Source organism: Urtica dioica, chromosome 8, assembly GCF_054948205.1.
Source record: "Urtica dioica subsp. dioica isolate 48M chromosome 8, U.dioica_male_clone48M_v1_H2, whole genome shotgun sequence".
Taxonomy (NCBI): Eukaryota; Viridiplantae; Streptophyta; class Magnoliopsida; order Rosales; family Urticaceae; genus Urtica; species Urtica dioica.
Genome location: NC_142763.1, coordinates 26,488,645 through 26,502,876, shown reverse-complemented (window position 1 = coordinate 26,502,876; position 14,232 = coordinate 26,488,645). Strand labels below are relative to the sequence as shown.

General features: G+C 36.5%; 1 pseudogene; it reads right to left on the bottom strand.

The window, feature by feature from the left end:
- Positions 1-6,442: 6,442 nt before the first annotated feature.
- On the bottom strand, positions 6,443-13,754 carry LOC149388718 (uncharacterized; annotated as a pseudogene).
- Positions 13,755-14,232: the final 478 nt, after the last annotated feature.

Sequence of the window (14,232 nt, the reverse complement as noted above, 5' to 3'; positions counted from 1 at the left end):
GGCGAGACGTTCCTACAACGCTTTTTTAAGAAACTGTCTTTTACTGCGGCGAAAATATGTCTTCGCCAAGCAGTTTTTTAAGAAACTGTCTCGCCGCGGCGAGACGTTCCTACAACGCTTATCCATAAGCGTTGTAGAAACACCAAGTTTCTACAACGCTTGTCATAAGCGTTGTAGAATCCATAGTTTCTACAACGCTTGTCATAAGCGTTATAGAAAGTGGGTTGTATAATCCAACATTTGTAGTAGTGTATATTGTTATTTTATTTATTTCAGAAAGTCTATTCTAAGTAATTCAATATAGACCGTCCCTTAAAATTATAGCTCAGTTATCTTGATATTAAAGATATATAGGCAAAACTCAAACGTAATTAGATAATTATTATATATATTTCTTAATAATTAGATAATCAGATTAAAATGTCAACGTAAGTGGTATAAATGAGTCATATATCTAGCTTTTCGTTTATTAATTTTTTTTATGTCTATATATTTATTATTTAAAATTTAATTTTTCTATCTATTCTGAATTATTTTTCTTGAAATCAAATTAATTCTATTAATTAATTATAACGAACCTTTGAATGAAATAAACTATTACAATAAATCTTGCTTATTAACAAAGAAAATTTGTGTGATACCTTGTTTGATCTATTAGTAAATTTCACACCACCTTTAAAATATGAGTTATGGGTTCAATCCCATACCGGCAGCAAATTCCCTTTAAGAAAAACATACAAATTTTTTATATCATAATATATGTCAAATGTTTTAATGTTGCATTGTTGATTTACAACATTGATGTTACAACTTGAGGATGTAATGGTTTCGAGTTAAAAAAAATTATATATTAACCTCAAATTCTGATGTTACAACTTGAGGATGTAATGGTTTCGAATTAAAAAAAAAAAAAAAATATATATATATATATATATATATATATTAACCTCAAATTCCCTTACTTATTCTAAAGAATAATGACCCCATAATTTATTTTAAAAATAGTTACAACTTATAACTTCAATAATAAATTTTTAATCGATCTTTTTCACTGGATAATAATAATAGATATTATCCCCAAGGGCTTAGCTTGGGTGACAAGACCTTCTGCATGTGAAGTGACCTCTGCGAAAGGACAAGGGTTTAATCCTAAAAAACGTATTATTGACGTTTGAATATTTGATTTTATAATTTGTGCTTAAATGTTCAATGTAATTGATGATATGATGTATGATATAGAAATTGAATTATATTAAAAAAAGTAATTATTAATAAGAGATTTGTAAAGAAATAGCCACTTGAGGAGAGGTGTTCTAAAATATTAGCCCAACTATCAGTTTATTAGGCAAATAGCCCAACATTAGACAAAGTACCAAAAATACCCTTCCTCAATATCCAAACTATCATCTTTCTCTCTGAATCGATCTTCTTTTTCAACTATGAGCTCTGACCCAAATTAAATGGCGATCTTTCCGATCCCGGCGACGATCTTCTCTGCGACGATAATGGTGGTCCTGACCAACGCGACGAACACGAACCGCATATACTCATCGCGATCTCTGATAGCTTCACTTTCGGAATCGTGTTCGGTCTCCGATGAGACTCGTGCCATCGGTCTCAGAGCTGTTCGTAGCTGAAAGAATCTATCTCAGAGCTGTTCAGCGAACTCCATCCCCACGCCGGGCGTCGCGTCCTCTCGAGCTCGCAAAGGCCAACGCGTCTTCCAACCCTAAGACCTGGATCGCCGTCGGGGTAGGCGTCGCCGGGATCTGAGACAGGTATGTTGGTTTTTTCAAATGGTAAATATTATTTACTATCAAACGGCGATTTGTAAATATTATTTACTATCGAACGAAGATTTGTAAATAATATTTACTTATCATTTTTATGAATAATCTAACCCAAAATCGTTCGGAGATGACGTCTAGGGTTCAGTTAATTATGTGTGTCTATATTTGAATCATGGAATTGGCCAAATCTGAGACAGGTATGTTGGTTTTTTCAAATGGTAAATATTATTTACTATCGAACGGCGATTTGTAAATATTATTTACTATCGAACGGCGATTTGTAAATATTATTTACTATCGAACGGCGATTTGTAAATAATATTTACTTATCATTTTTATGAATAATCTAACCCAAAATCGTTCGGAGATGACGTCTAGGAGTTCCCCGACCTGTTCTCCGTCTGCGAGGTCCGCGGCGGCGATGCGGAGGCTGGCGGCGGCGTCGGAGCTGCAGAGGCGCGCGGGGGAGTCCGGTCTGGTGGAGTTCCCGGAGAGTTTGATGTTTGGGCGGCGGAGAGGAGGCTCGGGGTCGAGATCCTCCCCTGTTCTGCTTCCACAACCCTGGCTCCGATCTTCTGCTCCTCCGTCACATTCCGAGCGTTCAGCGGCTGCTCCGCCGCGATCGGTCAAGCCAGAATCGGCACCGTATTTCGCTTTGGCGGCGGTGGTGGTGAAGCTTGCGTAAAATCGTTACTTGTTTGGTGAGATTGATTGGACGAGAAATTCAATGGAGTGAATTCAAAGGAGGTTTGAGTTTGCTCTATGACCACAGGTTCGTTGGATTGTTTTGTGAGAGGATTTGAATTTTGGCGGTGTATTATTTGAACGAAGGGTAGTATTGGAATATTATAATGTTTGGTTGTGAATTGGGCTAGTTACTTAAATTTTGTGATAGTTGGGCTAGAATTTTAAAAGTGGTAGTCAATTTGGGCTAGATACCTAGCCGCCCCTATTAATAATCTCCGATGTTACAAATTTATATTTAACCTCCTTGGAAAAAGTTCCTAACTTCATCTCATTTGAGAACGACAAAACTTGACTTCACACGTGTGTTACACACGAGACCCAATATTCTTACACACTGATAGTACCTCTACATGAAGAAGAGATTATTCATATTATGTGAAATCAAGACGTTCTTCATTTTGAATAATGACATACTTCGAGATATTTATAAATATATAATACGTACTAATTATCATTGACCACACTTAATTTCGTGTAACGCCGATGTCTTTCTCATCCTCGGGCTAATAATAAATCATTAAAATAGATCAATTATCAAGAAGTTCTTTATATCCGCCAAAATTCTCAATACAACAATAATAATTTGTGGTCTTACTAATATCGCGTGTCTAATGTCTAAACTCACCGCCTTTCACATATGTCCAGTTAGAGCATCTCCAATGCAAGCAACGTTGTTTCACACATCATAAAAAATAGTATTGTTTATTTATTTTTATCCACATCAACATTTGTGGTATCTTACATAAAAATTGGTGATAGCGTCAAAAGTTGCTAAAAGTGGTTCTCACTCTATTCAAAACATTAATGTGTTTAGTATTTTATATATTAAAAAATAGTTGGCATTGCTGTCAGAATTGGTTACTTTGCCATAATCATTACAACTCATAATATTAATATACAAAAATGAAAATGACATGGTATTGCCAAATAAACAATAAAGTTATTTTAGTTGCATCCATTGGAGATAATCTGTATAATTAGATATACCCTTTTCGTCCGGCACTTTTTTTTGTTATATACGAATTTTTGGACGTCCACATCACTAACCCAATCCGTTAATTTCCCGCTCTTCATAATCCACGTACGCTCGATGATTTACACGTCGATGCCACGTCACAAGACTATATCGAATATGCTGGCTTCTCAAACTCTCATCTTAAAAAACAAGAACTACTCAATCATTGTTGTGGTGGGATCTGAAAGGTACTAGCAGCTCTGTGCCTGAAACAAAACAATGATTCCCTATGGAAATTGATTCCAGAAAGCAGTTTCTTGGTTTTGCAAACCACGAACCTTATTATACGCCAAAAATTAATATTCTGGACTATTGGCTCTCTTCAATCTTGATGATGGATAATATGAAAATGAAAGCAACTTAATGCGAGCCATGAAAATTAAAGCTTACCCTGACCCAAAAGAAGGCTTGGTCAAGAGTTTCAACCAAAAAGGACACTCTGACTAGTCTTTGGTGCTTATCTTTTCCATGCATTAGAGTAGTGGCTGTTATTTAGTTTTTTTTTAGAATACACAAAGGCAACAAGGTTTATATTGTTTAAATGTGATATTATATTTTTCTGTGACATAAAAAGATGGGTTGGCTTGAATTTTCTTTATTTTGGTAAATAATATGTTGATTTACTGTTTCCATGGACAAAATTGATTTATAGTTAATAGACAGGGGAGGCCGTCGTTATGAGGGAGGCCGTCATTATGAGGGAGGAGGCCGTCGTTATGAGGGGGGCCGTCGTTATGAGGGGGCACTACAAGAAAACAGGGTATCAGAGACTAATTATTTAGTCTCCGATACCTGACAAACAGTCTCGGATGAGTATCCGAGACTGATTTTCAGTCTCCTAGGCTAGTCTCGGATACCTAGTGGCGGATGCTACTATCAAAGACTAAAAGTCAGTCTCGGATATGCCGCAATATTCATGACAAAGAACTAGTCTCAGATACCACATTTTTCAGTCCTTAATAAGGTCGGCCGAGAACTCGTATTTAGTCACTAATAAGCCTTTTTCAGACTGACTGTTAGTCCCGAATAACGTGATTGTTAGTCTCGGATAACGTGACTGATTGTAAGCCTTTTAAAACGAATTTTTAGTCTCGGATAAACTAATTTCTAGATTGAATTTTAGTCTCAGATAACATAATTTAGGGACCGATGTTTAGTCACTGTTCCATTTCTTGCTTTGTCTTTGATGTAGAGCTTTCGATACTGATTTTCACTCTCCAATACAGTGGCATCTGTTACTGTTTATTTAGTCTCGTCATGATGCTTTGGAGACTAATTTTTAGCTCTAAATATAATGCTTCTAAGACAAGCATTTATGTATACAAGACTAATTTTTCAGTTTCTAAAAAAATCAGAGTACATAAGAATCTAAAATAAGCTTCATTAGAATAGCTTTCGTACCTATAAATTCGTAAATAAATTTATAATAAAATCATGCATAATCGTCAAAACAATATTCATGAAAAACTAAGAATAAAAAAACAATCCAAATATATCCAAATCTCTACTGCAAAAAATATATAAGATAAATGAAATATTAAAGTTGAATCCGACATCCACGATTTACTAACGCTCTTGACCTGGTATGCCGTTGGAGTTCTCATTTCTTTGATCACCACTTCCTTCATTGCTCGTGTAGATGAAACCATGGTCGAGTCAAAATCATCAAACTTAGTAGCTAGATATTCTTGTAGTCAAAATCATCAAACTTATAAATTACATACATAGATGTGTATATTTCCAGCTCTATTTCACAATAAGATTTTCAATCCTACACTAAAACAAATATTTAAACAGATAATTTTTTATTAAAAAAAAAACTTACCGGCAACGAGTAACTTTAGGAAGAGTAGAACAGAGGCGGCAACGGGCTCGGCAGCGGACAGCTTTATGAACAAGCTTTGTAAAAAAAAATTAGAACGTTATCTAAGAAGCAAATTTACATATGTTACGTGTATATTTCCAGCTCTATTTCACAATAATGTCTACGAGATTGATCATTAAGACAGATTAATCCCTTATATTTAAACGGTGTTTAGTTTCATTTACGGAAGACTCTACGAGACTCCAAGATATTCACAGCACAAATGGCAATGTCAACTCAACATATCAAGTCTAAATTAAGAAAATTAGAAATTCATATGCAACATGCAGCAAGTTAGTAATCGTTCCAGGTAGAGAAGCACATGAAACAAGGAGTAAATATTAGCATTAGGTTATCATTGAGAAAGCCACAAAACCTTATAATCATAAAATCGTGGATAGAAATCTTTGTCTAAAACCATAAACAATTCATGTCAAATTAATATTCATATGCTCTATCATGTTTGTTTATTTTAATTCTGTGTGTAATGCTTGAATTCGATTAGATACCGTGTTCATGATATTAGGATTGCTTAATGCTCGGAAGAGATTATGTTAGTCGTGGACAAGGATTAATTTACCGGGATACATTCCTAGGTTAGACATAGTTAGGCTGTTTCGGAGTCGTGTGAACGTTCTTGTTTTTAATGCTAACCGTTGTTTTTAGAGGTTGAGATCGAGTGTTTTTAGAGGTTGAGATCGAGAGAAGATATCCCGGCATAGATAAGATTTTAGAACACACGAGTTTTTTTGGTACGCTGACAAAGACTAGAACTGGTCGTACTCATAAACATGCAATGCCTATCAGAAGCTTTAAGTTTTTGATCAAGTCCTAACACAAGTCAACGAAATATTAGGTTTACCCAAGTGACAAATTTGATTACGTGTCGTGGCTTTAACAAGCTTCCAGCTCAGCTAACTCAACCAAGCCCTTTTGTAGTCCTAATAAATAAATAAACAAACCCACACTTTTCAAAGCGAAGGTAACTTTCACAGAAGAAGTAATCAGGAAAAAAGATAAGAACCTTTTTTCATTTACTATAAGGGGTAACAAAACAGTTGCATCGTCATGATAATAATAATAATATCATCAATGCAAAAGTAGAAGGGGATTCATAATCAAATAATTTATTTTGGACAGCCAGAATCTAGGGCAAAAGCTCAATATAAAAATATCAAATAATTGGGACCCCAAGGAATAGTATATCCAACAAATAGCATTGGAGAAGTTGAAAAACAGAGAAGAAAAAAAATATGAATATGGTGGTAATTTATGCTGATCTGAAGAAACTCACCGCTATACTATAAGATCAATCAGAGTGTCGGAGAGAAACCAAATATCAGAGGCGATGGAAATCTTGCTATATCGCTCGTAATCCAGCGAGCTCGCGTAGCTTCTCGCAGAGTATAAAAGTTATTGTTGTTTGCGGACCTAACCGTGCAAAAATTGCAAAGCCCCTCATAAAAGATTTGAAACAAATAAATATCCGAGAAAATAACACTTCCAAGTTAAACGTAATGCTATTTTCTCAACACTGAAACGAATGAAAGGTGAAAAGAAGCATGGCATGACCGAGGAAACTCACCCTTTATAAAGGCTTTAGGTCCTTCTGTACGGACTACCTGGAAAAAAACATGCACACACATACTTTGTCAAGTTCAAGAGTTAAGAAATGTGTTCGCTAAATTTTAAAACTGCCGACTAGTAAATCTGGGTCCCGATATCACCAAGCCAACTTAACAGACATAAATTTGAATGTGAAAAGTATAAGAGACAGACACTGCTCTTTGTCTAGTTGCTGTAGGTCAACAATTAAAACCTTGAAAGGAAGAAGAAGAATAATAATAATATAAAAAAATGAACATTTGACGGTTACCTTACATGCACAATGAAATCCATTTCGGTAGTTGCCAACCGTTTTAGATACTCGTTGCAACATGAGGCGGGTTTTGATCATGTCCATGGGAGCTGTTATCAAGGTGCTGATTCCACCAGCAACCAAACTTGAACTTCATCAAAAGCAAAATAATGACCCCAAATGTATAAAAAGTTAGCTAAGTGGTAAACACATTCACCAACATAATAATTAATAATAAAAAAAAGTTTTAGGTTATGAAAATAAATACACAAGAATTAATGCAAGGAAAAAGCATTTTAGTCCGTTTATTAGGCTGGTTTTTCCTTCTCTCTCTCTCTCTAGGCCAGACAAAGTTTATATTTTAACCACAAACAATTTGTTTTAGCCTGAAATTTAATGAATCTAAAAGTTTATGATCTGTTTTTCATACATTTGGAAGTAACACATTTTTCAACATCATGTTGACATGCTCTAGGAGACCATCTTTATCGCAAACTTTTACTTGATTATTATCATTATTACTATTCCAGTTATCTTTAAAACCATTCTAAACGACAATTATAAAAAAAGCACCAACTACAAAGTCAGTAAATATAGAGAACATTAAAACATCGGAAGAAAATGAAAGTGGGTTGAGATGTCATACGCAAGATGAAGATGAAACCCTTCCTCGAGTGATGCCCATCTCACAAGAATCTGCAAAAGCAAAGGTTTTGGGACAAATATTAAAATAAAATAAAAAATTTAAAAAAATGCATAATAGACCAGAAATTCTTTCCAGTGACCAACTAAATATTGGACCGAACGATTTGGAAATTACTTTCCTGGGATACTCAAAGTGAAGAAAAGTAGCGTTGGCTTAGAACTTGACCCGCTTGGTTTCGTCATATGTCGCCAACTGCGATGCCGTCAGCGCAGAAGCTCTGGCCATGGCAGGCCCGACTCCTTTCCACAGAGCCTTCATTCCCTCCTGAGACGCGATTCACCTCAATTCCTCACCCGCTCCTCCTCTGCTCGAGTTCGAACTCATCTGTAACCGAACCTGGTAAAAAGATGAGAATGCATTCAGTTGTGAGAAACGAGGAAATCGAAACAAGACATTCATGAGTAAATAAGATTGCTTATTATAATTTACGTCTGACCTTCAAAACCTCGATTGGGTTGGTCAAAGCAGTTGCGATGGCACCGGAAAACAAACCAGAAGCGATCTTGACGAAGATGTTGGTGGATCCGAAAGCCTGATTACAAGCGTACTTTGAGGGTTCGTACAATCCTAAGCGGAGACCACCGTAAAGAACCGACCTTATTAACGCAGGGCAACAAACTATTAATCTCAATTATGACATTTCAATACCCTAGAACTAGAAATCCACGGACAAAGCTATAACTTTCATTGTCCGTGATTTACCAAGCTGCTAATCCAGGGCAATCGTATAGAAGATTCGTAACAGTGCATCCACTTAATAAACTAATGTACTGTTTATATATATATATAAAAAAAAAAAACCATACATAAGTTCGTCCTATAACCAGTCAAAATGTGTAGATTTCAGCATAATGAATCTTACATTAGACTCAACTACGAAAGTGCATTCACAGCAGGCTATTTTGTATAAACAACACAACAGTGTAGCTAGCCACAATTCGCTATAGGAATAACATAACGACCACGAGGTTCCAACATTGAGAAGAAGAAATTCGATTTACGAGAATCCATAACATATAAAAAGAAAATGAAGTAAACATATATATATATATGTATACTAGAGGGGAAACGTGCTTCGCACGTGGGGGAGAAGGGGATAGATAATACATGTCGTTTTTCAAACAATTGAAAGAGATTACGAAAAACGACATCGAAACCGAATCAACGAACAAACCATTCATCCAGTTATTACGGTTTCAGAATTTTAGATATTAACAAAACTTCGCGCTCTGTCTTTCTCTATCTCTTACCTACAACAATGGCGGATGAAGAAGTCCCAAAACCTTGCTGGTCCAACATCCTCAAGAGTCAACCAGCCCCGACGTCGAACCCGAGGTCGATGCGCCGACAAGTTCGTCTCCGTTCCCGAGGTCATGGACGAGATCCGAGACCCCTTTTGGCTTCCACGACTCGCCTTCGTCCCCTTCACTCTCCAGACCATCGAGCCCTCGCCGGAATCTCTCAGCAAAGGTCAGTCTTCTAGGGTTCCGGAGATCAAAATCTCAGCTATTGTTTTAATTGGTCGTGTATTTTGTGAAAATCTAGAATTCATTAGGACCTGGAAGCAACATCTTCCGTAGGCCTGGAAGGCAATGATCCGCCAAAAGCAAGAAACCTGGAAGAAGGAAAAAATAACTCATCAAATGACTTATAAATACGAACAGGGACCTAGGTTACATAAAAAAGAATTTAAAAAAAAAGTACCATCAAACCCAATTCTCGATCCACATTTTGGGTTTGTTGTACGAGTTCGGGCTGTACAGATTGCAGTAAAATCCATTGCAAGTGTTGATCTGCAACAAGTCACTCGTTAGAATAATTATAAAAAAAAGGAAAAAAGAGTGTAGAGATCGATGTAATTCATTGGAGAAAACGGTCTCACAGTGGGATCGGGAGTGTCTTCTTGCTGGCACATGACCCACGGAACTCCAGTGTCCATAGCCAAAGCCGTACCCGCCAACCATCTGATGTACGATTTCCCTGAAGCCCCGTACGGCTCCGCAGTGTTTCCATACTCGTTCTCAATGATTAAAAAATTCTAAATAAAAAATGAATCAAACTTGAGAAAAGATAATGGGTCCGCCCTGTGAAGCGTAGAGCTTCTCTTGCTTCACCAGGCTGATTATCTTACCGGTGAATCGCTTCATTCAGCCTGAAAATAGATAAAAAAAAAAAAAAAAAAAAAAAAAAAGAATGTATAGCTTAGTTTTAGACATAGCAAAGAATCAAACAAGTGAAAGACAATTGGAAGAAGAAAAATATGAGAACCTGACCTTCTAACCTTCTAAGGACCGTTATCAGTTCGAAGCTCGACTTCAGGGATGAAATGCAGCTACACATGGAAACCAATGTTGACATAATTTGAATCAAAACAACGATAGATATATCTTCTAAATTCTAATTAACCCAAACTGAAAAACAGTGAGAGAATTTAATACATTACTAACCCATAGCTCCACTCAGCACAAACATAAGGACCGAACCGTAAATGCACATACATACCAGCCTCACCCATGGCCTTGACGAACCGAACAGATCTTTGTTTCCTTTGAAATCATACTGGAAGAAGAGCACGATTATCGAAGAGAAGCATAAAAAAGGCATTTCTATTTCAGGGAGAAAAAAAAACAGAGTGCTAATCATGTTTCATTGTAAAATTTTAAATTAACATGGCCTCGACTTGGCTCGTGAATGTTCCATAAAACGTCTGTCTCGATCACATTAAGACCAAAGGAAAGAAAAAGAAGAAAAAGCTAAACATACATATAGTTGCACAAAGTAAACATATACATAATTTGTACAAACCATTACTTACTCCGCACAATCAGAAGAAGAAGAAATCATAACCATGAACACGCCATTAAATATCATGAGAACGAACTCTTAAAACTTGCACATGTTTCTTCAAGTACCATCGTGCGATCAGGTCTATTCTCTTGATATCTCCAGATTGTTCAGCCATTTATTAACAATAAGTCATGTCCAGTCTTAAAGCTTAGCTTAAAAGTCATGTCCAATTAAGCACTGAACAATTAACACTAAATATAGCTTATGAAGCTTCCACTTACAGACCATAAAAAATTAGCGCACTGGAACTGAAATTCAACGATTTCAAAATAATAATAAAAATGGTCTATGATGATCAACTCTGATAATATAATTAAAAAATATAAGAGAGCAACGAGAGAGGGATAATCGCCAAATAAAAAGGGCCTATATTTGTCCTAAAAAAATCCCCTAAATCAGCAACATCTATGGAAGAAACTGACAATTTCTTAACCTAATCTTGAATCCACACGAATAACTATTGATCGAGATATACGCCAAATTGAATTTGAAGTGAATATGTTTAACCACAAGGAATACGTATTTTAAAATCATACAAACTCAATATCCAGCATTACAGAGAAAAACTGTGAGTTCATGCATAAAACTAAAAGAAACAAATATAAAGTTTAAGGAGTAAAACAGTCCAATTCATATATTTATCTAAAATAATTTCCTAACAAATATGAAAGCCTAATATTTAGAATCACATATCAGCTAACTCTTTGTCCGCTACAGCAGTAAACTAAATAGATAAGCAAAAAAAGAAAAAGAAAATTGAACCCAAGACACCCAGCTAATAAAGATTACCTAAGGTTTTGTTTTTCCGGCAACCTTAACAATAACGGAAAAAATAAAATCTACCTAGACAAAATTATAATTTCTTTTAAGAATGATATCTCGTCTAACCAAAATTTCATGGTAATCTTATATCCACTACCCCTACTTCTTTTATAAGGATCAAGTTAAATGCAAAACCTACACATTCAGTTAATAGCGATGCCAAAAATTACAATATAGGCTTAACCTATACCCTTTACATACAAAATTTTCAACTCTTAGACGAGGAAAAGCCCTCTGATTCAGACAAATCAGACAACGCTGGTAACAGGCCATGAATCAAAGCCATATTAAATAACTGAACAAATCAGAAGACAAAAAAAAGACTCACGCTTGGGCGAAGGCCTTGAGGAAATGAAAATCCTGAGCGATGTAGGTGGTGGAAAGGATCGAGCTTGAGATTGCCGGAGGCGAGAGAGACTGCGAAAGAAGTGTACATATCGAAGACCGATTCCCGGCGGAACTTGATCCGGCAACGCCGCGCGAGGCTGACCTATCTGTCGATCGACATCACCGATGACGACTTCGATGCAGCTATCACCATCGCTTCCGGTGATGGCGATCTCCAGGCCGAGTCCGAGTCGCGGCGAATGAGCCGTGGGGGGCGAAGAAGCAAAATCAAGCAAGAAAATCAAAACCTGTGAAAGAGAGGAAGAAGAGTCAAAATCGGAGAATGGCCTTCATTAAAACAAATTGCTTATTTAAGGATTTACTTTGACCCTAACGCAGTCTTTTTTCATCTCCCACCAAGTCTTATTACCATAGTTTATAAGGCTTTTTTTAGTCTTGACTCTTGAGTATTAAACATCAGCTTTCTTATCAACCTCAATATAAAACAAGCGCATCATCTGCTTTTCAAGTACAAGTTGTTGAGCAAGAAATATTAAGTTTGTAAATTTAATAGCTACATGAGTAATATTTATACTGATGAAAAACAAAACTTTTTTTTTATGAAAAGTACCATGTCAGTCTTGAATATTGCCTCACAGGCACCATAAAGAGACTCTGAGGCAGTACCAGCAACCAAAAAATCTTTTGCCAATTCCCTGCATAAACAGGCCATAGAAGTATCTGAAATACGATCAAAAAACAAATGGCGCACTTTATATTTCGATTTCTGGCATTTGAAGCTGAATTCTTTGAATTGAGCACATATATTACGCATAGGAACCTAGTACTCTGCAGTAAAACAATAATAAAGTTTAATTTGAAAATTCGAAGATACCAGCAAACTATAAAACCATGAAAAAACAGCTAAATCAAATATCCAGTAATAGTTGTTTTTATTTTTAATTTCAGTTTAATATTTTGTTCTTCAACAAACACATATAATATGTTGATTTTATCAGTAATATAAAAAAATATTCGAAATAGAAGTAATAGCGAATCCAGGAAAACAAAGTTAATCAGCAACTACGATTAACCAAACAGCTACAAAGAAAATAATCATTGGCCAAGACTCAACCTCAGAATCAAAATCACAACCCTAAATATATAATTCTGAAATTTGAGACTACCTCTTTTCTTTGCGACTTCGCGGTTAGAATCTTCTCAATCACCTCATCGTGTTCAATTCCTCGCTTCCTTAGTTCTCGTTTTTTCTTTCTCGCTGTCTCTCTGTCTTCCTCTACAGCTGCCTCTCTCTCTCTCTCTCTCTTCCTGGGCGATATTTTTCTCTATTTCGTTGCGCTCTGCTTATGGAATTGTATCAAGAAAATTGGATAAATAAGGGGTGTAGTTGTGGTGGTGTAAATGCTATACTATATTTGCCAATTCAACACTAAGAAGACACATGGATTACTTTGATAGTGAACACTATGCTTTTATGTATGCCTACGCAAATCCAAACAACCACGATTTCGGAATTCCCCAAATCAGATGCCAATATCAAACCTTAGAAATAAAAATTATAAAACCCCTAATTTACAAACCTAAAAGTCTGGAAGCCGATGACGAAGACAACGGAATCGGGCGACCGAGATTCTTCGGAAGCGTCGTTTGAGCGCGAGGACAGAGAGACAACAGGCGAGAGGGAGAGATGGCGGCGCACGGTCGCTGGTCGCGCAGTCGGCAGAGGCACGCGCGCAGTCGGGGTCGGCGCTCGCGCGGGAGAGAGGAAGAGAGGACGAAGGAGAGGAAGAGGGGGAAAGGGTGGTGGCGTTGTTCAGGAGAGAAGGGCCGAGAGTCGGTGAGAGAGAGAGGAAGAGAAAGACAGCGGTGAGGTGAGGTAAGGGAGAGAGGCGGTGAGGAAGAATGGAGAAGAAGAAATAAGGGCATGTTTGGTAGAAAATAAAAGTGAGAATGGAATGTGAATGGGAATAAGAACGGTAATAGTAATGGAATGCTAAATACTTTTCATCTATTTGGTTTGTTTTTCCTAATCCCAAAACTTTAGAATGGAATGAATGAAATTTTACCAAAATACCCTCATTTCTCATCTTCTTCATTTTATTAAAAATATTATTCACCTGTTTTTCAGCAGGAAGAGTCTCTGCGTAAAAAAAATTGTATCTCTTCCTAAACCTGAAAATACGAGTTACAAGAACAAACTTTTGAGACGAAACCTAACCGGATCAAATCTAAACA